The 26,861-nt window shown below is 45.5% G+C and overlaps 1 protein-coding gene and 1 pseudogene across 9 annotated transcripts in view; one reads left to right on the forward strand and one right to left on the reverse strand.

Moving 5' to 3' along the window:
* The window catches only part of LOC139059860 (uncharacterized), a 418,798-nt gene that overhangs the window by 19,506 nt on the left and 372,431 nt on the right, over positions 1 to 26,861 (forward strand). The window contains exon 1 of one of the 9 annotated variants that reach the window (XM_070538331.1): positions 1,829 to 1,872. The exons of the other annotated variants lie outside the window; for them this stretch is intronic. The gene's annotated coding sequence lies outside the window, so the exon portion shown is untranslated. Of the gene's footprint in view, positions 1 to 1,828; positions 1,873 to 26,861 lie in introns of those variants that run through there. 9 annotated transcript variants of the gene reach the window in all.
* Positions 22,027 to 26,153, reverse strand: LOC135916470 (uncharacterized; annotated as a pseudogene).

A 26,861-nucleotide genomic window follows, 5' to 3' on the forward strand; every position in this document is an offset into this window, starting at 1 on the left:
TATCAATGCTTGCGTCACTTGGTCCCCTTAGATTTCCTGCTTTCTCAAGATAGCTTGGCATTCCTGGGAAATTTTCCCGCACGACCTTGACTTCTGCTCCAGTATCGACTATCATTTTTACTTCATGGCCGTTTATCTGTACCGTCATGAAGTGCGCAGACAACTTGCTTTGTCACGGTGTAACTGTGCCGAGCAATTGGCGCTCGTTATCTGGGCAGCCGTTAGCTGGGCAGCCCGGTGCCGTTACCCCGTCAAGTTTTCTTTCTCTGTTTTTAATTCGACAAGCCTTTTCGAAATGCCCTAGCTTCTGGCAGTAAAAGCACTTTCCTGCTTCGCTGGGCAACTAGTTCGCGGGTGCATCAAACCTGCGCAATAAGTGCAGCTTTTTCCAGAAGCGGTCTCCTTGCGACGCGCAAGTGTAGCATTCCATTCTCTCTTCTGTTCTGTTTTCTTGTTCTTTACCGCTGCAACATATGTTTCGGCGCTCGTACCTTCCCGCTGTTTCAAGTCTGCTTGCTGCTGCTTTATCGTTTCGCTTGTTCGGGCCCTTGCTAGTGCGGTGGCCAATGTTAGCTTAGGGTCTATTTGAAGCTCTTCCGACAGCGCATCGTCTAGAAGGCCAACTACAAAGCGATCCCTTATTAAACGGTCCTTCAAGTTATCGAAGTCGCATCGCTCTGCTAACTTGTGGAGGTCGGTTGCAAATTCGTCTACAGTTTCCCCTGGCTGTTGACGACGTCTGTTAAAACGGGCGCTCTCATACACTGTGTTCTTCGTGTGAACGAAATAGGCTTCAAACTTTGCCTTTAAGACCTTGAATGTCTTCAGGGCTTCGTTTTTTACCGCTAACGAGCGAAGAATCTCTCTTGCCTTCCGGCCCATTGTGTAAAAAAGGGTTCTTACTTGAATTTCTTCTGTTTTCTCGCTGAGACCGGATGCGAAGCTGTAGTCTTCGAATTCCTCAATCCAAGAGGGCCAGTCTGCTGCGTTGTGGAAATCAAATGGCTGCGGAGGCTTTATCCCAGCCATTGTTGCTCGTTGCTGGACGCTCGTTGCTGCCGTGCCTTCCGTGAAGACTTGCACCACTTGCAAGCTACTGCTCCGCTCCGTCGGACTGCATACGCGCCTGACGGTCTATTTCGGGAGCGGCCCAACCCACTTCTGACACCATGTCAGACACGCATGGGAGGGTGGTGATAAAGGGAATACCCGTTTATTCCGATGATGTGCAATATATACAGAAGCGCTAGTCACATAACTTTTGTGATAAGTGCGGGATGACAGCCAAAGAAGTGTGCTGGTGTTTTATCTGCAGGCTGACGTCACAATGTGCCGCTTTCGTAAGAAGAACCAATGACATAACAATGGCCTTGGGTGAATCGTATCATGAAGGCAGGCCATAAGCACGGCGCTCAAGCTGTAAAATGTTGAATAGGCTTGGCAGGTATTTATGCCATTCAGGACGGGCAAATCATTTCCCCGATCCTTGTCGTAGGCACTCTGCTACTGCTCACGGGGAAAAGGGGCTGCTTCTATTGTCTATCGTCTGAATTATAGCATATGCAAATGCATAAATTTTCTAACTTAGTGCTTTTACCTAGTGTATATGGCACCCTTGCTAAAAAGAACCGCAGACATAACAATGAGCTTCAGCGAAGGTTATCCTGAAAGGATGCCATAAATATTACGTTGAATCGATAAGATGGTAATGGGTTTGGCGGATGTTTATGATATTTCGGGCTATTATGTCACTTCCTGATTCCTCCCCTTAGGCAATTTGCTACTGTGTAGGAGGGAACAAGGCTGCTTCTATCGTCTGTCGGTCTGGATAAAACGCGTCTTTGTAGCTTCTCACATCTCTACAAAAAACAAGTTTGAGCCAACAAACCATTTACAAATCCTATTTTTATCGTTATACCGCGTGTTTTAGCAGTAACTGGTGTTTGTAAACGATCATTGAGAGAATGTGAGAGCACAGTATGACTAACACGCCGTTCACGATGTTGCACATTAAGATGCATAGCTCCAGAAAAGTTCGGTCGTCAGCTAGTTGGTACAGATTATTCATTTTAAACCACGACCAAAACATGTAAAAGGAAGAGCACGGGACAAGCGCCGACTGCCATCAACCTTTTAATTGAAGCCTGCGGAAATATCTACTATTCGCCAAGGGCTGAAAAAGTGAGTGGAAGAAAGCGAAGTTGAGACATTGTCAATGAACTCTTCCTGCACTTGCACCACAAAGGTAAAACAACACAGACCTACCAATCATTACATGGATGCATTCTTGGCTGATTAACTTCTATGGAAATGATGTCTCTTATTGCAAAGAGCTATGACACGGCCAGTTACGAACTGGCTAAGAATGAAAGTTTAGCTCATGGTGAGAAATGTCGCCGCTGTGGCCGGGATTCGATCTCGCTTCGCAGTGCAACACCAAAACAAGCAAGCAACGATGGCGGGTAACAAGCGGTCCCTAAATGCCACACTGAAAAGCACTTAAACATTTACCGGGTCATCTCATCGCTGTACTTTCTCAAGACAAGTCTGTCTTCTATGCGCACTGAACAGCCGCATTTTGCACAATGAACAGCCAGATTACTACTAGTCTTAATCTTGAAACTACGCTCATGGCCAAGCAAACGCTTGTTTATACAGCGTCCAGTTTGCCCTCTTTAAGTGCAGCCGCAAGAGGCAGAATAACGTAAACTAGGTAGGGTTGTGGCTTGGGCTTGTCGGCTCATGGTGCGAAAGTACGGGGACAGTGCAATATTTACAGAGCACAAGACGAGGGAAGGTGGAACACGGCCCTAAAGAGACATAGGTTTTGTAATATACAGGCTTAGTGCCATGTCGCTCACTGCGCAATACAGAGGTTTGACGGCTTTCACACACTCTGTTGCATAAACTACCCAATTTGTTAGGTGCAGTAAACACGCCCGTAATGAGACTGACATGCATTTTTTATGGTAGTCATTTTTTGTACAATGTAAAGCTCAGAGCGTGTAATGAAGTTCTAACGCGCAAAGCGGCGTGGAACATTTATGTCAGAATTTTTCGATCTGCAGTGAGGATACAGTCGTTCACTGGAAGCATGCCGAAAACTGTGAAGCTGACCGCGATAGGGATTATACGCCCGCATTAGTGGGAGCAAGACGACACGTGGGGCCATAGCTCTGACAAAGTATGAATTTGTTTATCAAGTCGGCGTCCTGCAATCCATGTTTTCCGAATTGTAATATTTCTGCGATAATGGCTACGTGTTTTCGTGGTTTTCTGTCCAACTGCTTTGGAATTCAAGCAGTCAAAATGAAACCAATTGGATCAACAAAGAAACGATGCCATTACACGTGACACGGTTTTCTGCATGCTACCGTAGCCAAGCATGTGATTTTGATTTTGGAAACATAGCATAATACGCGAGTGTAAAATAACACAATAATTGCAATTTTAAGCCATAATTATTCATTAGTTCTAACAGTCCCCTTACGTGCAGCTAATAGGCTACATGCGAAGTAGCAATATTTCACCGCCAGGGCTCGCCACTCACTGTTTTTGAGATTTTCTTTGACAATGTAAAATTATATTACCTACGTAAATCGCGAAGAGCGTACTAGATTCCAGCACAATAAATCATGGTCATTTCATTTTCATCAACGTCTGACATCAAATTCTGGCCAGTTCGCTGTCTTTTTTTAACACCAGCCCGCCTTGTAGCTTTCTTGATAGAGTGAGACACACAGAGTACACACGGGATCGGAGCACTCTTGCGTCCATAGCGAATGACTTGTTGTTTGTGCACTACAATACTTTCCTCCAGGATTATCTCGGCAAAGCAGTTGCTATGAAGGTGCTCCGTTGCGTTGAACATTTTTAGTGACCTTTCTGCCCACACAGATGAAGCTTCAGCTGCGTTCGACCAAGTGTTCGCAAGCTTCAAAAATGTTTTTGAGGTTTGATATTTACAAAGCAAGTTCCTTAATACGGTCGTATCTGCTTCCTTGACCTTACTCTGCACCTCGAGGGGAGGAGCACGTGTTAATTGCATGCCCCGAGTTGCAAGACACACGTTCTGCCCTACACTTCAAATCGTTAAAAAGTGGGGAAGGCCTGCATGGCCCTAGGGACTAGAAAAAATGTTGTCGTTCGCTCTTGACCCCCCCCCCCCCCCCATTTATGTCCAGCAGCTTCGCCAACCAATCAGCTGAAAAGGTGTGACTAACTTGTATAACTGGCGTCATCGTCGGCGGAAGTTTCCTTGCAAGAGGTGTGTTAGCTCAAGAAAACTTGTGAAGTGGTAAAGGACATAACCAAGACTGTTGCGAGGAAGTGTTGCTGGTTTTGCGATTTTGACAGGGCTTGCAAGCAGCTACAGGACTCGCACGCTACAAGCAGCGTGCGAGTCCGGGCCACTAGAAGTGGCGGCGCACGCAGTCCCAAGTGTGAGCAAAGCCGAGGTGTCCGACAGTTGGGGCGTCATGGAGCTCCTGAAGCATGGTTGAGCGGAGGTGTTCAGGAACGACAAGGAGAAGGGGAGGACCGTTAGGATGAAAACTGCGTCGGTACAATATCCCGTCGTTGAGAACGAACCACCGTAACGATGAATCAGTTGGAGCAGATTCGATTCCGTCAATGATGGTCCTCAAACTAGTGTCATGGCGTTGCTCGTTGGCCATGTCCAAAAGCTGGGAAATGGAAAGAACAATTGAGGAAGCGTCCATGTCGGCATTGGCGGGCGTGTGTACAGGGTAACGGGACAAACAGTCGGCGTCCCTGTGTAGGTGACCAGGTCTATACATTACCGAATAAGAATACTCTTGTAGCCGCAAAACCCATCGTCCAAGCCTCCCTGTGAGATCTAAGGACGAAAGCCAACAGGGCGTGGTGGTCCGTTACAATAGAAAAGCGCCTGCCGTATAAATAGGGGTGAAATTTCTCCACTGCCCACGCAACGGCCAAGCATTCGCGCTCGGTAATAGAGTAGTTGCGCTCCGCAGATGGTAAAAGATGGCTACCGTACGCGATGACACCGATTCCAGGGCCGCTGGCATTGGTGCGCACCTCTGTAGGGGCTGCAGTAGCGAAGTGTCTTAGAATCGGCGGGGTGGTGAGCTTGCTGGTAAGGCGAGAAAAGGCGGTGGCCTGAGAGGATCCCCATGAAAACGGCACACTTTTCTTCAGAAGATCTGTGAGAGGCCATGCTATGGTAGCGAAAGCTTTATCACAGCGGCCGAAGTAAGAGCAAGGGCCCACGAAACTTCGGACATCTTTTGCAGACAGTGGAACAGGAAACTCTTTCATGGCGCGAATTCTTTTAGGGTCCGGTCGGATGCCAGTTGCATTGACGACATGTCCAAGAACAGTAGTCTTACGATCAGCGAAGTTACATTTCTTGGAGTTAAGCTGTAGACCGGCCTTGCGAAAAATGGCAAGTACAGCTGAAATGCGCCCAATGTGTGGGCTGAATGAGGGCGAAAACACAATAACATCATCTAGGTAGCCGAGACAAGTCAACCACTTGAATCCTTGAAGTAATAAGCCCAACGTACGCTCAAAGGTAGCCGGAGCGTTGCATAGCCCAAAATACATAACTTTGACGTGGTAAAGACCATCAGGCGCTGTAAAGGCGATCTTTTCACGATCTAGATCATCGACACCGATTTGCCAATAGCCGGACCATTGGTTGATGGACGAAAAATACTGTGCACCGTATAGGCTATCGAAGGCTTTATCGATACGAGATAGGGGGTAGACGCCCTTCGTGATGCGGTTGAGGTGGCGGTAGTCGAGGCAGAATCTGCATGAGCCGTCCTTCGTTTTGACCAGCACAACTGGGGACACCCAGGGACTTGAAGATGGCTCTATGATGTCTTTCGCTGGCATCTTGCCTACTTCCGTTTTGATGACGTGTCGCTCCGTAGCTGACACTCGGTAGGATCTCGTATGGATGGATGGATTATCACCTCTATGTAAACGATGTTTCACAAGTGATGTCTGGCCTAAGGGATGGTTATTCAGGCGAATATGTCCTTGTAGGTTGGTAGGCTGCACAGCTTTTCAGTCTCGGCAGGAGTGAAATTCGCGGTGATCATTTTCCTAATGTCGTTGTCAGTACATTTGGCAGACCGGAAAGGCTCACAGGAAGCGTTGACGGCAAAAGCCTCAACGCAACTAACTTCTAAAGCATTGATTCTAGCCAGGGGGATATATTTAGGCAGACTTTGCTTAGCGAGCCCGAAATTCACCAAAGGGAGGTACGTGAGATTGTCTGTGACCCTCAGTATTGTATGCCGGACAGTAACGCTGTGGGTGAGAACGATGGCAGTTATGGGAGCGGAGGTGTAATCACCATCGGGAACTGGCGCAGAAGGCGACATTTCGATGTATGTCAAGACGTGTGGTGGAACGTGAACAAAATCAGTCGGTCTTAGGCGAATCTTATGTGGTGCTGGAGTAACGTCCAGTAGAGGCAGATTAAGACGCATAGGCCCAAACAATAAAACGTTCCTTTCCTTCGAGCGCTTCCTAACCTTACGTGAGGCCTCCTTACAGCAAAGGACCGATGGAGGAAGCAAGCATACTCTGAAAGCTCCCTTCACCCGTCCTCACGTAAGCAGCGGTTGCCGCCACGCCTGGGTTCGAGATTATCTCTTAAAAGCTTTAGGTGAACACCAGAACACCACTATTCAATAAAAAAAGGTTGTATCGTCGCACAATCTTTAAGTTGATGAGCTAATATAGAGAAGCGTGGACGCTTTTTTCTAATTTTGTTTACTAAACCTAAAGAAGTAGCGCATTACGGTGCAAAACTTGATGTGCTCCAGCAACGCTGGTACGCCGGCGTCGTGCAACGCCTAGCAACGCTTCCATGCCGCACGCGTGACTGAAACGAACGTGCCTGGCAAAACGTACCGTGCTCGCGCTTCTCCGAAGGTGGGCGACAGCGCGCATGCGCAAGCAAACGTCACGTGGTTAAGTACTGAGGCGAAGCGCTCGTTCAGAGCCAGGAGCGGCGTAAGGACGCATGAAGGTAGCTTGGTCCAAACAATAAAACGTTCCTTTCCTTCGAGCGCTTCCTCACCTTACGTGAGGCCTCCTTACAGCGAAGGACCGATGGAGGAAGCAAGCGTACTCTGAAAGCTCCCTTCACCCATCCTCACCTAAGGAGCGGTTGCCGCCTGCCTGGGTTCGAGAATATTTCTTCAAATCTTTCCGCGAACACCATTATTCTATTAAAAAATGTTGTATCGTCGCACAATCTTTAAATTGAATAGCTAATACAGAGAAGCGTGGACGCTTTCTTCTAGTTTTGTTTACTAAAGTTAAAAAAAGTTGCGCATTGCAGTGCAAAACTTGATGTGCTCCAGCAACGCTGGCACGCCGGCGTCTTGCAACGCCTAGCAACGCCTAGCAATGCTTTCATGCCGCACGCGTGACTGAAACGAACATGCCTGGTAAGACGTACCGTGCTCGCGCTTCTCCGCAGGTGGGAGACAGTGCGCATGCGCAAGCGAATGCCACGTGGTTAAGCAGTGAGGTGAAGCGCTCGTTCAGGGCCAGGAGCGGCGTAAGGACGCATGAAGGTAGCTTTGGAGCTACCTTATGCTGAGGAAGCACCAAGGAAGCCTTCTCCGAGGGCCCCTCAGTAAGGAAGCTTTCAGAGTGACATAAGGTAGCCTCACCGCAATGAAGGCTTCCTTAGTGTGGTAAGGAAGATTTCATTGTTTGGCTGAGGAAGTACCAAGGAAGCCTTCACCGAGGGTGCCTCAGTAAGGAAGCTTTCAGAGTGACATAAGGTAGCCTCACTGCAATGAAGGCTTCCTTACTGAGGTAAGGAAGATTTCATTGTCTGGCCCATAGTGTTGAGGAACAATCGTTGGGCGCTGAATGGGTGGGGAGGAAGTCTAGGCCTAGGATGAGGTCATGGGGGCATGGCTCAAGTACAGTGAAAAGGACGATAGCATGGTGGCCGGAAATGCTCACACATGCAGTACACATTCCGACCACGGTCAGCGCACTACCGTCGACAATTCGTACGATCCGAGTAACGGCAGGCGTAAAAATTTTCTTTAAGTGGCGGCGTAGGCGGCTGGTCATAATCAATATGTGTGCTCCGGTATCTATGAGGGCTGTGACGGGTGTGCCATCAACTTGGACTTCAAGGAAGTTATTTCTCGTAAACAGAGTCAAAGGAGGTCAAACCGACATTGCAGCACCTCGAAGTGCAGCATTGCCTAGTTTTCCTGCTGGGACAGTCCTGGGTAGGTCGGCGACGGCGACCGGTGAAGCTGGGGCGGACGTGGCTGGCGACATTGAGGGGAGGGTGAGCGAGCATCGCGGTGAGTCGAGGTAGTGGCGTCGGAAGCGTCGTAGAAGTGACGGGGTTATGAACTTCGGGGCGAACTTGAATTCCTGAAGGAGCTCCGAGGAGGGGACGGCCAACGGCTTCAGCAGTAATGGGGAAACGTGGCCGATTCGACCACAGCAGAAACAGATCGGCGTGTCTTCAGGTGTAGGCCAGTCCGATGGATTCCTGGCAGCGTAGGAATAACGGACGCTGTGAGGTGGACTGCCATAGGACCGAGGCATAGGAGCAGGGCGGGTGTCAGGGTGGCTCAAGGAGCAGGCGCTGGGAATACCCATATTAGCGATTTCCGTGCGAACGACGCGCTGGATGAGCGATATCGTTTTCGCGGTATTGTTCCACGACGTCTATTGAGGCGAGGCAGGAAACGCTGCTTCGGGTTCGCGGCGTACAACTCGGGTCACATTATCGGTTGGTGGTGGGGCGCTAGACTGGTGGGCCGGGTCGGCACAGGAAGTGGTCGCTGCAGTATTGAGAATCCGTGTAAACTGATTGTATATTCGATGAAGACTCTTCACCTGCTTGAAGCGGCGGCATTCCTTCATGATTGGATCGACAGTCGACAAGTTTCTAAAGACCAGAATGTTGAATGCGTCGTCCGCGATGCCTTTGATAATGCGCCCAACCTTGTCCGCCTCGGGCATGGACCTGTTGATTATATGAGAGAGGGCTAGGTCATCCTGAATGTAGGAGACATACGTCTCAGTAGCAGTTTGGACACGCGTGGATGTTGTTGCTTTGTGGCTAGTTGTCGACTGGTCGGATTGCCAAGAACGTCGGACAGCTTTTCTTTGAACAAGTCTCAGCTGGTTAGCTCTGCCTCGTGTGTGTAAAACCACGTTCGCGGTGTTCCGTCGAGGTAGAACACGACATTGGCCAGCAATATTGTCAGATCCCACCGGCTCACCTTGATCGCGCGCTCATACATCATTACCCATTCTTCAACGTCAGCACCATCCAGGCCAATGAACTTGCTAGGGTCTTGCGGCTGAGGTAGGGCAACGTGGTGGGTATACGTAGTCGGTAGTGCAGCTGCAGATGCAGTGCCTTGCACTGGATGCATGGTCCCAGGCTGGGTGAGACGTCCGCTGTGGAGCTCCGTGGTGAAGAGGCGTACACCGCACGCCCACCAAATGTCAAAGGTATAGAATTATTTACAAGATGTATTTACAAGGCATATATAAACAGCAGCCTAGAATCCCGAGACGCTGTTGCCACTTCGTCCTCTTTACCATCGACGAGCTTGTCCTCTTTTTCACCGTAACAATATCTTGTGTCTGTCATTTGTACAGCATTACGTTCGTCACGCATGCGCAGCAATATTTGATTGATGGTGACTCGCCTTCCTTTTTCCCTTTTCTCTCTTTTATCCTGTTGCTGCTGGTAGTATATATTAATGCGGATATCAAAACCATGTTGGCAGTCAGCAGCGGTCCTGTGCTGATGTTTGTCCTTGTTGTTTGCTGCTGTTTAAAACTAACGATGTATAGTTTATCAGCAAACAATCAATCAATTACACAGAAATGCACCAATTTTAGGCAGCCGCTTGAATCATACAGTGTTATTACCAAACTGAAAGTATCCGTACAATACAATCACTCATTTCTTATATTTTATGCGCCGAGAACAATTGCAAGGAAATTACCTGCGAAAACGCTGGAAAATGCATTTGCCTTGTAAAGAACGATCTTCATAGCAACATTGGTCTGCACTGCTGAGAAGTGCTCCTGCAGGTTTTGTGTAATTCAAGAGTTGAAAAAAATATATATAAGGGTGCGGATAAAGCATTTTTTTCTGTATTTGGAAATTAATCCCGGCAAATACAAAGACCACTGATTAACAAACATATGCTTGGCAAAAATATTCTGCAAAATTTTGTATGGGTCTACTGTTGCGACTCTATGGGTCTGCTGTTGAAGCCCGAACGGCGAGACTAGAAATGAAATAGACTTCATACTCTGCGCTAACCCTGGTATCATACAAGATGTGGACGTGCTCGGCAAGGTGCGCTGCAGTGACCACAGGATGGTAAGAACTCGAATTAGCCTAGACCTGAGGAGGGAACGGAAGAAACTGGTACCTAAGAAGCGGATTGAGTTAGCGGTAAGCTGAAAAACAGAGGAATTCCAGATCAAGCTACAGAACAGGTATTCGGCTTTAACTCGGGAAGAGGTCCTTAGTGTTGAAGCAATGAACGACAATCTTGTGGGCATCATTAAGGAGTGTGCAATGGAAGTCGGAAACGAAAGATCTGATCAAGAAACGCCAATATATGAAAGCCTCTAACCCTACAGCTAGAATAGAACTGGCAGAACTTTCGAAGTTAATCAACAAGCGTAAGACAGCTGACATAAGGAAGTATAATACGGATAGAAATGAACACGCTCTCAGGAACGGAGGAAGCCTAAAAACAGTGAAGAAGAAACTAGGAATTGGCAAGAATCAGATGTATGCGTTAAGAGACAAAGCCGGCAATATCATTACTAATATGGATGAGATAGTTCAAGTGGCTGAGGAGTTCTATAGAGCTTTATACAGTACCAGTGGCACCCACGACGATAATGGAAGAGAAAATTGTCTAGAGGAATTCGAAATCCCACAGGTAACGCCGGAAGAAGTAAAGAAAGCCTTGGGAGCTATGCAAAGGGGGAAGGCAGCTGGGGAGGATCAGGTAACAGCAGATTTGTTGAGGATGGTGGGCAGATTGGTGTAGAGAAACTGGCCACCCTGTATACGCAATGCCTCATGACGTCGAGCATACCGGAATCTTGGAAAAACGCTAACATAATCCTAATCCATAACAAAGGGGACGCCAAAGACTTGAAAAATTATAGACCGATCAGCTTAATGTCCGTTGCCTACAGACTATTTACTAAGGTAATCACAAATAGAATCAGGAACACCTTAGACTTCTGTCAAGCAAAGGACCAGGCAGGATTCCGTAAAGGCTACTGAACAATAGATCATATTCACACTGTCAATCAGGTGATAGAGAAATGTGCGGAATATAACCAGCCCTTATATAAAGCTTTCATTGATTACGAGAAAGCGTTTGATTCTGTTGAAACTTCAGCCGTCATGGAGGCATTACGGAACCAGGGTGTAGATGAGGCGTATGTAAAAATACTGAAAGATATCTATAGCGGCTCCACAGCCACCATAGTCCTCCATAAATAAAGCAACAAAATCCCAATAAAGAAAGGCGTCAGGCAGGGAGATACGATCTCTCCAATGCTATTCACAGCGTGTTTACAGGAGGTATTCAGAGACCTGGATTGGGAAGAATTGGGGATAAAATTAATGGAGAATACCTTAGTAACTTGCGATTCGCTGATGATATTGCCTTGCTTAGTAACTGAGGGGACCAACTGCAATGCATGCTCAATGACCTGGAGAGGCAAAGCAGTAGTGTGGGTCTAAAAATTAGTCTGGAGAAAACTAAAGTAATGTTTAACAGTCTCGGAAGAGAACAGCAATTTACAATTGGTAGTGAGGCGCTGGAAGTGGTAAGGGAATACATCTGCTTAGGGCAGGTAGTCACGGCGGATCCGGATCATGAGACGGAAATAATCAGAAGAATCAGAATGGGCTGGGGTGCGTTTGGCAGGCATTCTCAGATCATGAACCGCAGGTTTCCATTATCCCTCAAGAGAAAAGTCTATAATAGCTGTGTCTTACCAGTACTCACCTACGGGGAAGAAACCTGGAGGCTTACGAAAAGGGTTCTACTCAAATTGAGGACGACGCAACGCGCTATGGAAAGAAGAATGATGGGTGTAACGTTAAGGGATAAGAAAAGAGCAGATTGGGTGAGGGAACGAACGCGAGTTAATGACATCTTAGTTGAAATCAAGAAAAAGAAATGGGCATGGGCAGGACATGTAATGAGGAGGGAAGATAACCGATGGTCATTAAGGGTTACGGACTGGATTCCAAGGGAAGGGAAGCTTAGCAGGCGGCGGCAGAAAGTTAGGTGGGGAGATGAGATTAAGAAGTTTGCAGGGGCGGCATGGCCGCAATTAGTACATGACCAGGGTAGTTGGAGAAATATGGGAGAGGCCTTTGCCCTGCAGTGGCCGTAACCAGGCTGATGATGATGACGATGATGACTGTTGCGACAACTTCGTGGTCATTTGAGGCCGCCTTATGTTATCTGACGTTCTTAATGCCTAAAAACTGTAATGCGAAAATTACTAAGTGTAGGCCTCGAATACATAGCATATAGACGCTTAAATCCTGGTACTTTCTTTTGCCACCCTTGGTAAAAAATTATTGATAAACAATCACCATGGGAGCAGGATTGTGGGAAGAGAGGTCATAAGGGCTACTTTGATGACTGAAGGGTTTCAGTGTGTTCAACTGATGTTCATGCCATTCCGTCTAGTTCTTGATTTTTTGGATGCTTGCGTTAGGCACATTGCCTTTCTGCGCAGGAGGGCCAGGCTATACTATCCTCGTACAAACTGCTTACATCGGATACTTCTAGTTTGTGCATAAGTCTGTGAAAACGGGCAAGTCGCAACACTATCACCGAATATTTGCTTTCTTGCATTACGCATTGAAAAATGAACAAGGAAGAATCGGCTGCACGAAAGTGTTCCATGTACGACGACGTGCTGTTAAGATTTCTTTGAGGATTCCTTCTGCAGAAGGGAGTAAAATATATAATAAAAAAATAATAAATTATATAAAATATATAAAAATATATATAAAATATATAATATACCGACCACGAACGTTTTGGAAGTAAGAGGCACGTACTTAACGTTCTGGGCTGGTTGATCTGTCTCCGTGTGAGTACAGTAACTGTACTGTGACGAAGGCTTCTCCAGCAGCCGATAACGTTATGTAAACGCGGCGCAATTCCAAAAGATGCGTCATCTCTTTCCTGCATATGTTACATATATATATATATATATATATATATATATATATATATATATATATTATTTGCGCATTTTTGTGCCTTACTGTTTTATTGAACGGCGTTGGACAGGGTAGCTAGCCGTTACAAAACCGTAGAGATAATAAATAGCACAATGCACATTGCTATGCCCACAATATTTCATATCTGTTTCCTAATTATTGCTTTCAAAGTTGTCATTCTATAACAATATAGCAACAAAAGAATACATTATTACATACTTAAAACATCATGATTTAAAGAGTAATAATAATAATCATTCAATCAATCAATCAAACAAACATTTATTATACCACCCAGCAACAGCTAGAGAGCTTTCATGCTGCCGCACGCAAAAATAATATACAAGACAAGATGACGCAGAAGTAAAATATCGCAAATCAAACAATGTGAGATAGAGAAACAAATAGGGAAAGAAAAACACGAAAACTTAAAAGTTAGCTATTCATACAACGTCATTACCTACAGATATACAATGCAGAAGAAATGAACTCGGAAATATGTCGGTGGAGGAAGACTACTTACTACATGTCTTTTTTTTTCGGGGGGGGGGGGGGGAGTATCGAGCCCTGTTTACTACAGTTTTTAATGCAAAAAGGCCAGACAGAGGGTGCAGATTTTGTATGGTATATTTTGGGGCCCGAAAAGTTGCGCATTATCAAGAGGCTTTGGGCAATGTGTAATGCCACGCACCACTTTATAGAGGCACAAAGGGTCTGATTTTATGGGTCTTCATTTTATAGGTGTGAGTTGAAGTGTCTTTGAGGGTGCTTGAATGTGACTGACAGAGTGGCAAAGGGGATGCTTGAAAATAGATATCAATTTGTAGTGGACGCGTTCAATGAAGCCAGAATTAGATATGCGCGTTTTACACCAAGCTAAAGCTTTGATAGTTATGGAAGGTACACGGTAGAATACAATTTCAGAAAGGCTACAGGTGGGAGAAAATCACGCAGTATACGACCAACAATCGGAAGAGCAGGAAGAAAATGTTGTGTAGCATATATAACGTAAGAAGACACGCTTAGCGCTTTGTTGAAGTAGACAAGAAGATATATAGTTTAATCGACCCTGGGCAGTGGAGCATTCCCAAGGGTGTATGGAAATTGTACATCATAGGTCTTCCACCTATACCATATTATTTATTTGGAAGCATTTTATAGTAGCTCAATGTTTCTGTACCAGTATGAGACCGAAAAAATCTCTTTTTAGTGCTGGATGCAGTCGTGAACACTACTGAGAGATTGGCATAGCTCCACGTCATGAGCATATCAAAGAAATGAGCGTTGAACCGCTGACGAAATGTAATTTATAAACAGCAGGAAGAGAATAGAGCCAACCACTGATTATTGAGATAATCCGCGAGTGCCCTCGTACCTGAGTGAACTGCGTCCATTAATGCCAATGTAGCCTACTGCCTACAGCTTAATTTGATACCAAGGCAGGAATGGAAGTAGGTATGTATGGTGTGAGAGATTCGCGGGAGATTCGTAATGAGCTGCTGGCAAACTACATCAAATGCTTTACTTTAGTTGAGTAAACAACATCTAATTATCCCCTAGTATGTACGACACTGGAAGCATTGGACATAAACGTGCCCAAGTTTGTTTCGGAGCGCGGTAATACAAAGCCATGCTGCTCTTGTGCTAACACGTTCTTACGAATAAGAGAAAGCAGATAATTTAATAGATTCAAACACTTTTGATACAGGGCACAGCATCCATATAGACCAGTACTTATTAACCTCACTTCTAGCACTTCATTTATGTACGAGCACTAGCTTTGGTGCCGTCCAAGTGCTAGGAAACCTACTAGACTTTTGGGAACCATTGAAGAAAGTTGCGAGTACAGGGCCATGTATGCTTCCATACGTCTTAAGCACAGCGCTGTGTGTGTCAGACGTGCCTTTCTGTTGTCCTTCTTCAGCTTGCGCTACAACAAAATAAGATATGCCGTACAAAATAGCCCCTATAGCAATCCTCATCGTCTTAAGCAGTGCGCGTAGGGTACCATCATTGCCACAAAGGATGGCATGAGGCACTTTGTACAGTTGAAAACAAGGATTTCATTTACTCATATCATACACACCGTACAAGTCGCAGAAGGAAGGCTTCTTGAGGCAGAAGCACCTTTCACACCATCTTCAAAAAGCAAATATTCTGCAAAGGCAGCAGAAAATTTAAGCAGTTCAGCAGCCTTTAGGACAACATTGCCATTTTCATAAACAAGACATACATTGCAGCTTGTTGGGCGCGTTGGTAAACGGGCTTGGATAGCACGTTTAGTGGCAGCGGATAAGGGCAGAGAGGGAGACGACAACGCAATGCGCTAACTTCAAGCGCGAAGAATGTGCACGATGGTCATTTGTATGCTCACTGTCAGAAATGCGACAGCGCAACGTTTTTCAGGTCCCGCCTAGCTCTTCGAAGCACAAAGATAAAGTTGTGGGAATGATAGTTGAGGCTCAGGTTATCTGTTAAAGTAGAAAAGCGTGTGCTAGTGCCCCTTTGGTCGACTTGTTAGATAGAGATGGTCTTTTTGGAAGATAAATTCGAATACTGGGGTGCCACTGTGCGTGGCTTATATAGGTGTTTATTTCCTGAGAATAAAGCTGTTGAAGTTAGCGCAATGCGTTATCTTCTCTCTTTCTGTCCTTTTTTGCTGACGCTAAACATGCCATGCTCACTTCAACGTGTTCAATGTGATCGTTACGGTTACAATAATAATAATAATAATAATAATAATAATAATAATAATAATAATAATAATATTAATAATAATAATAATAATAATAATAATAATAATAATAATAATAATAATAATAATAATAATAATAATATTAATATTATTATTATTATTATTATTATTATTGTTGTTGTTGTTGTTGTTGTTGTTGTTGAAGTGAATTGGTGCAAGGGCTAACAGTAATATTACATATAATGTCAACCATCATAATCTTAATGGAAACATGACGCTAGACATCTCGCAAGAATAAACAGGAAGGCTGAGTACCAGTACCGCATGCTGGAGCGTCTGATAGCCAGCCATCTGGCGGAGGAATTCGCAGGGTGCAGGAGGCACACGAGCTCATGCACTCATACAGAGAAACACACACACTTTCCCCACACTTTTCCCCACACACACTTTTCCCTGGATGGCCGCGCAATGCGCAGATTTAGTGTTTCAAGTGAGCTCTGCATGCCACACATAAGCATGGAGTTGCGGTGTCGGGCCATGTGGGTAGTATTGAGCCGCCTTTTTCCTTTCTGTCACTTTTTCCGTCTTTCTTTCTTTCTTCTTTCCTCCGTTCTTTCTTCATTACGTTCCTTCTGTCATTCTTTTTTTTCGTTTCTTCTGTCATATTCAGCCATTGCATATTTGCCTCCTTAAGTGGGTATGAGCGATTGCAGATATTGATGTTTCCTTTCTTTTTTTCCTTCGTTCTCTTTTTCTTTCGCGTCTTCATTCATATTCCGCCATTGCATGTTTGCAACAAGAAGTGCCTTGGATGAAGGGCGCCTATACGTGTAATCTCTTCATTTTCCTGTGTCCCGAACGTTTTTCTACATCAGAGTTTGTGCAAAGGGAACACCGCCGTCCTCCGGCATGGCGATCCAACCAAGCGTTTAACCCTGGTCGCCCACGGCTGACTACATCGAAGACAAGTTACCGCACTGGCCCTTTCACTATCACCCTTGCATCTTCCGACAGCGCAACGGTTGAAGAAATGGAATCGGACAACGATTTCACATTTCTCACTGGTCGTCGCTTTAAGAAAAACTCAGGAGGATGTCAACATATAGTGAATCGTTACCCAAGCAAAACACTCGTGAGCAATAATTCACTGTTGCTTAGTTCCCTACCACAGCAACCAACGATCTTAACACCTAGAACAGGCAAAGCTTAACATAGTATTGTAACCGAACTGCTCCAGGCCAACTAAGCGAGATCAGAATTACCCCACCACGGCACATCCTCTCGGTTGGAGGAAACAACAAGTCAATTATAGATACGCCAAAAGCTGCCACGTTACTACTGTCCCATTGCGTTCCTTTTCTGTGCGTAAAAAGGGAACCTCGACTCGCGTTATCACTTACGTGGGCAAAGAAATCACAGACACTTACCTCAAGAGGCTTTTGAATTCTACCACACGGATGATGCAGATTGACCACTTCGGTCAATCTCCGTGCGTTAAACTAGTCTTTGACTTTGAAACATTACCTGGCCATGTAAAAGTTGGATGCGTAAGACACCGTGTGTACTCCTACGTGCCAGAGCTGGTGCAGTGTCGCTAGTGTTTCAAATAGGAGACGTAAGCGCGGCAAGGGCGACGTAACATGCCAACGGTGTGGAGGGGCCCATAAAAATGATAGCTGCAAAGCCACTGACCTAAAATGTCCAAACCGCGCCGCATGAAGCGACATCAAACGACTGCATGAAAATCAAGGAACAATTTTCAAGGCTTCGAACGATGGTGCGTGACAACTCCACTGACAGACAGGCTGCTACATCGATACGCCGCCGCAAGTGCCGATCGCGAGACAGACGACTGTAAGACAAGAGTATTTACCGAACATATGGACCATCGGACGCATGCCGAGCTCCTCACTTGCCAAGTTTCCTTCTGCGATGAAGATACGAGCCCGATATACCTTCTTCGGCACCAGTACGTCGAACTGATGCGCAGCATAAAATGAGGTTCCCACCGACCGACAGCGACATTGAATGGTCGTCGCTTCCATCCAAACGCTCAAGCATGAATGCGTCGCATGATGTGTCTGCAAAGGTGGCTGAGAATGATAAGAAAAAAAAACAAAAATCTATGAAATACGCTGAAACACCTCATAACTAAGACTTGTAAACTTCTCTGCGGACCACAGACGCCGGTTACTAAGACCGTGCTACATGTGCTAGAGGCATTCGAAACTGCTCCTAGCGGCTCTACAAAAGGCATCATGACGCTCTCTTTTGAAAACCACTTACGAAGATCCGCAATAATGTAGTGGAATGCCAGAGGCCTGCGAGACCACCTTACGCACTTTCGGAAATGGATGTTCAAGTGCAAGTTTCCCGTGGCTGTATTATGTGAACCAAACATGGTGTCCTTACTGCGAATATCCGGATAGGTGTCATTGTGGTAGAGGAACGACCACAATTTTAGCAATGTGCTCACTTTTGTTCATCGGAATTTAACGTGCCTTCGTAAAGACATTCCTCCACATGCTTCCAACGAGTACGTGTGCACAGCACTCAACTACAAGCGGCGCATATTCTCCGTAATTGCAGGAAATATACCCCCAACATTGAGCATAGACTGTTCATATTTGCTCTCCATACTGCAAATTTGTCCAGGTCCCCATAACGCCATCGGCGGCTTTAATGCCCACCATCCCATGTGGGGATCTGCTTCGGCGAACGCCCGCGGTCGAGACTTGGCTGACGTTACGCTCAGTGAAGGCTTGGTGGTGATCAATGATGGGTCGCCAACATACCTTCGATGCTCTTACTACGGCAGGTGTCTTGACATTGCGTTTGTTTCAAGAAGTCTTCTGTCTGTTACATGATGGTGTACTGATATCGACACCCATAGAATGACCATCTAAAAGCATATACATGAATTCAGTTGAAATGGTTAATCCCCCAGCTCTGCACACTGTGAGGTCCATCAATTGGCCAACATATCGAGAATCTGTGGACACTATCTGTCAAGCCATCCAATCACTATCCAATATTGAAGACGTCATCGCGCCAACATTATGCAACACAACAAAACACCGCAGCTTAACTACGCCTCAATCACCTATTTATTTATTTATTTATTGTCATACTCTCAAGGCCCGGAGGCATTACAGAGAGGAGTGGTGATTACGGAAAACAAATTCATTAACAATGTTCTTGAAGTTGGTGGCTTCAGAAATGGCAGTGATGGAGGCAGGGAGGCGGTTCCAGTCATTCGTCGTTCTTGGTATAAAGGAATCAAAATAAACGTTGGTGCGACAAGTTGGAACTTCAACCTTAAAACGATGATCCGTGCGTGACGATATGTATGATGGCGGGGAGATTAGTTCATCCTTAAGTGTTTCGTTAGAGTAATAAATCTTGTGAAAAAGGCATAGGCGAAAGTATTTACGACGTAACTCTAGTTTAGACAAGTCAAGGGTTAGTTTCATTGATGAGACACTTGCATGACGAGAATAATTCGAAAGAATAAAACGAGCAGCTCGGTTTTGAATGGATTCGATGGTGTTTTTTAGCTTTAGAGTAGAAGGGTGGAAAATGGAGCATGCATATTAGGTTTAGGCCTCACTAAAGATTTGTACAGAAATAACTTGACAGCTGCAGTTGCCGATGAAAAATTACGCCGTAAAAGCCCAAGCATGCGATTAGCGTTACCGTAAATGTAATTTATAATAATGTTCCATGTAAGATTGTGTGTAATGTAGATACCAAGATATTTATATGATGATACATTTTCTACAGGTATGTTGTTAATATTGTATGTAGGAAGGGTGGTATTTCTTACAACACGGGACACACGCATCGCCTTACATTTATTACAATTGAGCTTCATTTGGGATCTGGCACACCATCATGTTACTATGCCAATGTCTGATTGAAGAGTATCGCAGTCGCCAGGGTTAGAAATGACACGATAGAGAACACAGCCATCGGCGAATAACTTGATTGATGATTTATTTGGTCGGGGAGGTCATTATTATAAATTAAAAATAATAATGGTCCTAGAACCGAGCCTTGCGGTACACCGGAGGTTACTCGACCAGTGGAAGAGAAGTATTCGTTAGCATAAACGAATTGGGAACGGTTAGACAAGAAACACTTGATCCAAGCAAGCACGTTAGGATCAATGTTGAGGTTACTTAATTTAGTTAAAAGTAATTAGTGTGAAACAGTATCGAATGCTTTGGCGAAGTCTAAAAAAATCCAGTCAATAATAAAGTTAGCATCCATCGCCTGGAATAAATCATTAGTGAATGACAAAAGCTGTGTTTCGCAGGAATAGTGTTTTCTAAATCAGTGTTGGTAGTGGGTGAAAAATAAGTTTGACTCGAGAAATGAAACCAGGTGTGAGTAAACTATGTGCTCCATTAATTTGCAGGGAACGCTAGTTAGGGATATAGGTCTGTAATTAAGTGGGGAGTACCGACTGCCAGACTTATGTACGGGAATCACCATCCCTGCCTTCCAATCATTCGGAAGGATGGTAGTTTGAAGTGACTGAGCAAAGATTTCGCTAAGAATTATAGATGAAAAAATAATAGTTCCCTTAAGAAATTTCGTGTTGATACCATCTACTCCACTGCATGCAGAAACGTTTGAGGTCTGTATCAACTTTACAACGCCATCAAGGTCAATGGTAATGGGGAGCATTGGAAAATAATGCACATCAGAAAAAACAGCGCTTGCGCACAGCACAGACTCCAAAAATACAGATATGAACGCGTCATTCAATACTTCACAACAGACACTCCGATCGACAGGTTCGTTGTTAGGATCACACAGTTCAATGGCACTAGATTTTTTACCGTTGACCACACTCCAAACTTTCTGTGGGTAGTCTTTCAAAAAAGAAGGCGACGTGTGGTCATAAAATGTTGTTTTGGACTCTGCTACAGCATTCTTGTAGTCGCTCAGTGCTATTGTGTAAGCATTCCAACGATCATGATTGCCAGTTAATTTTGCTCGTCGGAAACTCCTTTTCTTTTTGTTCAGTAAACGTTTAAGACGCGAGTTGAACCAGGGTGCGCGAGAATTAGAATAAATACGTTTTTGCGGGATGTACCGGTTAATTAAGGAGTTGGCTTTTTCTTTGAATATTGACCAGTTTTCTTCAACCGATCGAGTGTGGAAACTTGGAATGTAGACAGTGATGAAAGTTTCTAGTTCGTTATTATTTGCGGCAAAATCAGCATTTTTGTAATCACGTATAACTTTCGACGAGGTAACAGATCGCATGGTTGACTGCAAATTACACTGGATTATACAATGGGCGCTAATACCCGGTAGGTAAGTTAGGGGCGAAAGAAATTCCGGGGATGTAGTAAGGATTAAATCTAGGATATTAGCCGAGTGTGCAGAACATCGAGTAGGCTTCAGAACAAGCTGGTGCAGGTTAAAATCAAGCCAAACGGAATATTCAGAACAGCACTCTTGGGTTGAAGGGGGATCAGTATGCCAGTTATTGCCAGGAAAGTTAAAAATTAAATTATGGGGTTTTACGTGCCAAAACCACTTTCTGATTATGAGGCACGCCACCAGGAAAGTTAAAGTCCCCAAGGAGTATTAGTGGCGTGGAAGGGAACCGTAAAATTAGACTATTTAAGGCATCTTGAAGGTCTGAACAAAATGTGTTAGGTGAGGAAGGGGGCCTGTAATCGACGCAAATGATAAAATTTTTGCGTTTGAAGCCTACGCGCGTGCACACTAGCTTCAATGGTGAGGCAAGCTCAATTGCAGCAGCGGTAATCGAATCACGAACACCGATAAGTACACCGCCACCACACCGCACATCGCGGTCACGTCGATAGAAACGGTATACACCCTCGCATTCCAAAATTTCACGGTCTTCAGTTTTGCTAGAAAGCCATGTCTCTGTCAGGATAACAATATCGGCACTGCACGTGTCAACGACAGAAGATAAAGCATCCCGCTTGTTGCATACGCTGCGAATATTTGAATACAAATGAGAAATATTTTTTGCCACCCGACCATGACTCCGCTATGTTTGCGAATTGCTAGGGCCATCAGAAGGTGCATTTGGGACAGAATTTGTTGAACGAAGCTCGTTTGTGTGGATTTCGCACACACGATCAGTTACCGGAGAGTAAACATAAGTTTTTTTGTCAATTTGTAGACGGTTGAGCCGTAGCGCATATTTCTGTCCGCTACCCTTTCCGAATTCAATCAATTTTTTCTGTGACAAGCGTGTGGCGTGGCAGAAGTCTTCGCTAACAGAAATGCCAGAACCTTTGAATTTTTTTTCGCTCAATGAAAACCTTTTGCTTAAGTTTTGAGGACGAGAATTTTACGATTATGGGCCGGTGTTTATTTACTGGATAGGAACCCAGCGTCTGGGCGCGGGAAATGGCTTCGTCTATTAAAGTTATCTGTAGTAAACTAGTAAGGCAGTTTCGAATTTTAGTTTCACATTTGGACCAATTCTCAGCTGGGACGTCAGGAATTCCGTAGAATATAAGGTTGTCACGGCGAGAGCGGTCTTCCAGCTCGTCCAACCGAGAAGTTATTGCTGCAGTTTGGTCTCGCACAGCTTCATCGACTACTCTCAGTAGATCAACATTCTGATTTGCTTCATATGATTTCACCAGGGATTCAACTGTTGCGAGCCTACTGGCTAAGCTGGAAACTTTTTCCTCAAGTTTTTGCTGATTAGCTCGGACCTCTGGCAGCATCCCTATTACCTCGGTATGGCATGCGTCACTTTTAGCCGACAAGGCCGCAATGGCGTCTAGAATCTCCTTTTGAGGACCACGGTTCTGTTCCACATCCCCAGCTAACATAAGCAATTTGACAACATATATAGACTCAAAAAATCACAAAGAATCACCAGTGTGCCTAGGAAGAGCAGCAGACAGATATTACTCGATCGCTTAGCGTGCAACGACGGGTGTTTACCAACCTGTACAACAAACAAGAACGGGTTTTGAAGCGGTTGCATGGCTGCCGCTCCGTCCAGCCCACTGAAGTGGCCCGATGAAAGCGTCGCTCTTAAGTACGTCCGGCTGACTGGTGTCGTAGGCGATGGGAATGGCCAGCCAAGTCGGGGCACGATGTACGCCGTGTCAAGGGTTGATGATGTGGCGTTTCCGCCATAGTGTTGAGCTCTGACGTAACATGGTGATAGAGGCAGGACGATAGCTTCGCAAAAGGAATCCAAGGGATGCCACGTGCCGAGGAACGCCAGAATCTGTACAACAAACAAGAACGGGTTTTGAAGCGGTTGGATGACTGCCCCTCCGTCCAGCCCACACCTCCGTCCAGTACGAGGGACTTCACGCGATACGGCATCGCGCAGAACAGAAATACAGAACCACATCACAATTAGACGTCGATGCATCTCGCTGCACTCAGTGGTATGTCCTGCGCCAACTTGACAAGCTTGAAAAACAACACTGGAGATCATTCTGTGGCTCTTTGGATCCGAGAAAACCTCTCTCTAAAATCTGGAAAGCAGTGCAAAGCCTTCCATTGCCTCCACAACAGCTGCATTCGTTCGCCGCTGTGGCCATACGGCAAACCAGCGTGAAGTTGAGGTCACCGATGACTTCTGTTATTTACTTGTGAGTACCTCTAACGGTATACCAAGGCAATCATGCTTGTCTCTTCCTAGTATCTAGTCCTCACCGTCTGGATGCGCCGTTTTCATTGCACGAGCTCGACGCTGCGATACCTACTTCCGGCCGGTCATCGTGTCCAGGATCAGATGGAGTTGCATACTCCGCAATTAGTCATCTTGGAGTTGAAGCGCGAGAAATTCTCCATACGCTCTACAACTCTACGTAGGACACTACAACGGTTCCTGGTCACTGGAAGTGCAGTCGTCTTGCGGCTCGGCTAATAGCCGGGAAATGCCCAAGTGATCTTTCGCATTATCGCCCAAAAGCATTGGCAAGATGCGTGGGTGAACGGATGGAGTGGATGGTATTGAGCAGACTGGAATGGCTGCTCGAGAAAAGTGGTCGATTTCCTGATTTTATCAATGTATTCCGATGAAGCCGATCGTCTATTGACGGTGTGATCGACCTAGTATCTTCTGTTCAACAGGAAAAGAGACGCCGTCTTCTGGCATGTGCAATATTTCTCGATATAATAGGTGCCCACGACAACCATTCGATTCCACCATTCTTCCACCACTCTATTCTTCGTGCGCTTGATGATATTTGAGTTGGTGGCCGGAAGTACGCATGGCTGCACAGTTACCTCAGTGCCCACACCATTTTAATGTCCACTTCGGATGGCGAGACTGATGAACATGACGTTCGCATGGGTGTTCCGCAGGATGGAGTCCTTAGCCCAATATTGTTGAATGTCGTATTGGTTGGCCTTGCCGACTAGCTACCTGAAAGAACGCATATTAGCACGCACGCGGATAGCTGTATCTGGTCATCTAGGGTAACACGCCCACAAGTGCGTGCAAGCCTTAAACGTGCGGCTACCGTCAGGGCGAAGTACTTGCGCCGTAGATGCTTGCTACTGTCAGTAACTAAATGGGCAGTGTTGGCATTTACGTACAATCGTTGTTGACGAAACGGCGCTCCCTTTTGATGATATTTGACCACAGATTTTTTGGTGTCATAATAGACCGCAATCTTTCTTGGACCAAACATGTTACTGCACTTTGGGGTAAACTGGCAAACTTCATACACGCTTTTTATGCGATATTTAGACTGAGGTGGGCCACTCTGAAAAATTTTTGCTTCAAGTGTACGAGGAAGTTTTTGTGGGTTACACAAGCTACAGCATGCCTGTGTTATCTAACATGGGATCACCTTGTATGCGTACGCTGCAGAGTCTTCAGGTACAATCACTTCGGATATGCCTTCGTTTGCCCCACTGCACGTTACCTAAGGGCACAATAGCGGAAGCACGGGCTTGTACAATTATGTATACAGGTCCTGTGAACCTGTGCGAACCTATGTTCGCCTGCTGACCAGACACTCACATCATTCTCTCTCAACACTTCAAAGAACCAACCTTGACTGTGCTTTTTCTAAAACTATTGGATGTCATGCAAGCATTAAACCCACAAGGTTGCAGGCCACCAACATCACTGAGGCACCTCCATGGACGTTGCTGAGGCCACTAGTGAGGCTTCAGATACCCGGAATTATGAAGACATCCCACATTCCTTCCATTGGCTTGAAATAGCTCGCCCTGTACCATATATTTATATTATATGGTGGGACTGTACAAATATATACCGATGGTCCGGTTACAACATCTGCCCCAACGGCAGCATTTGTCATCCTACAACTTGGAATTACTCGACGATTTCAATTAAACCACAAATCGACATCTACGGATGCTGAACTTGCGGGAAAACAGGAGGCTGTACGTTTTATGAAAACGCAGACTCCTCTTCAATGAATGGTGTTCTGCGATGCCAAATCAGCACTACTGGCGCTAAAATGCTTTTTAAAGAAAGGACCTGCTTACGCGTGTGCTTGTGCTGGAAATCACCGAAATTCTTCACAGTGCCGAGTTAGGTGGCACGTGATCACTTTGAAATGGCTGCCTAGTCATTATGGTGTTACTAGTAATGAACTCGCTGACAGTGAGGAAAGGTCTGCTTTCGGTTTCTCTGATAAAGTACGGATTGCCTACTCGGCACCTGACACGAACTCTATGATCAAGAAACTCATGCAGGACGTTACAAAGGCACACAGAGGCCACGGTGAGAGCATGAACAGGTGTCCGTATATTATCTACCTAGACGGTAAATTCTGTTTGCCCCCGAAGGTTACGGGGAGCAAAACGTCATTGCTACACAGTATTCGGCTGGACATTGCTTTCACCCGTCGCTACGTGCACCTCATTGGCCGGTCGCACAGGTCTGATTGGGAACACTGCTAGCAGCCTGAAACGCTGGAACAGACGCTGTGCGATTGCCTGGCATGTATTCTGGAGTTACTGACGTTAGAAAGTTCCCTAGCCAGCACTGGCAAGCAACCACTGTCAGAAGACGCTATCCTGGCCCCATGTCCTGACGCTGCATCTTCAATGCAGCAACTAAGCGCTGTTGAATTTCTGCAGCACACGAAGCTATACGAGTGGCGCTAGCAGGACAACTATCTCATATACATGCGCACTCACCACTTCTCGTATCATCACAATCCAAACGAGTGCTTTCACTCCCCTTCCGTGTTCCCTAGTGCAGAGTAGCAGAATAGAGTGTCCTAGCTATGGTCGACCTCTCTGTCCTTGCTGTCAATAAATTCTATTCAATAACATGTGGTTGCTTACGAGGGTATGAGCGATTACGGAATATGTTGCCTTTTCGGGTATAAGCTATTGCTCATGATGATTTTTTTTTTGTACCACTCGTCGATTCTTTTAAACCACTCGACTGGATGACGATATTTGTGAACCACTCCACAATAGAAACTGCTTTTTCCGGCTCTGAGTCATTACGACAAGCCACTTAAAGCTTCCGCCTTATATTGACACGCGAAATGAAAAGTCGTATAGAGCTGCGCTCAAATTTTGCATTACGGAGTATAGTAATCAGCGGTGTGTTCTATTTCTATTTTCTTTTTCTGTGTGGATGCGCGTATATGCTTGCCAGTGTGAAAAATAATTTCCAGAAAAAACGGGAGAACTTTTCCCGATTGTAACTTGCTTTCATTGTCCCTTCTGCGTGAAATTAATTTTGTATTTTCTGCATTCATAGGTTACGTGAAATTAAAATTGCATAAAAAAATTAAAAATTGCCATAGATCCCTAAGACTGCTTAGGTGTGGCAATGCGAAAGCATTCCAATCACTTTGGTTAAACTTTTTAACCTGGGTATTCGACCACATGTCGTCGTGCACGCTG

Source organism: Dermacentor albipictus, chromosome 5 (genome assembly GCF_038994185.2).
Source record: "Dermacentor albipictus isolate Rhodes 1998 colony chromosome 5, USDA_Dalb.pri_finalv2, whole genome shotgun sequence".
In the NCBI taxonomy this organism is placed as follows: Eukaryota; Metazoa; Arthropoda; class Arachnida; order Ixodida; family Ixodidae; genus Dermacentor; species Dermacentor albipictus.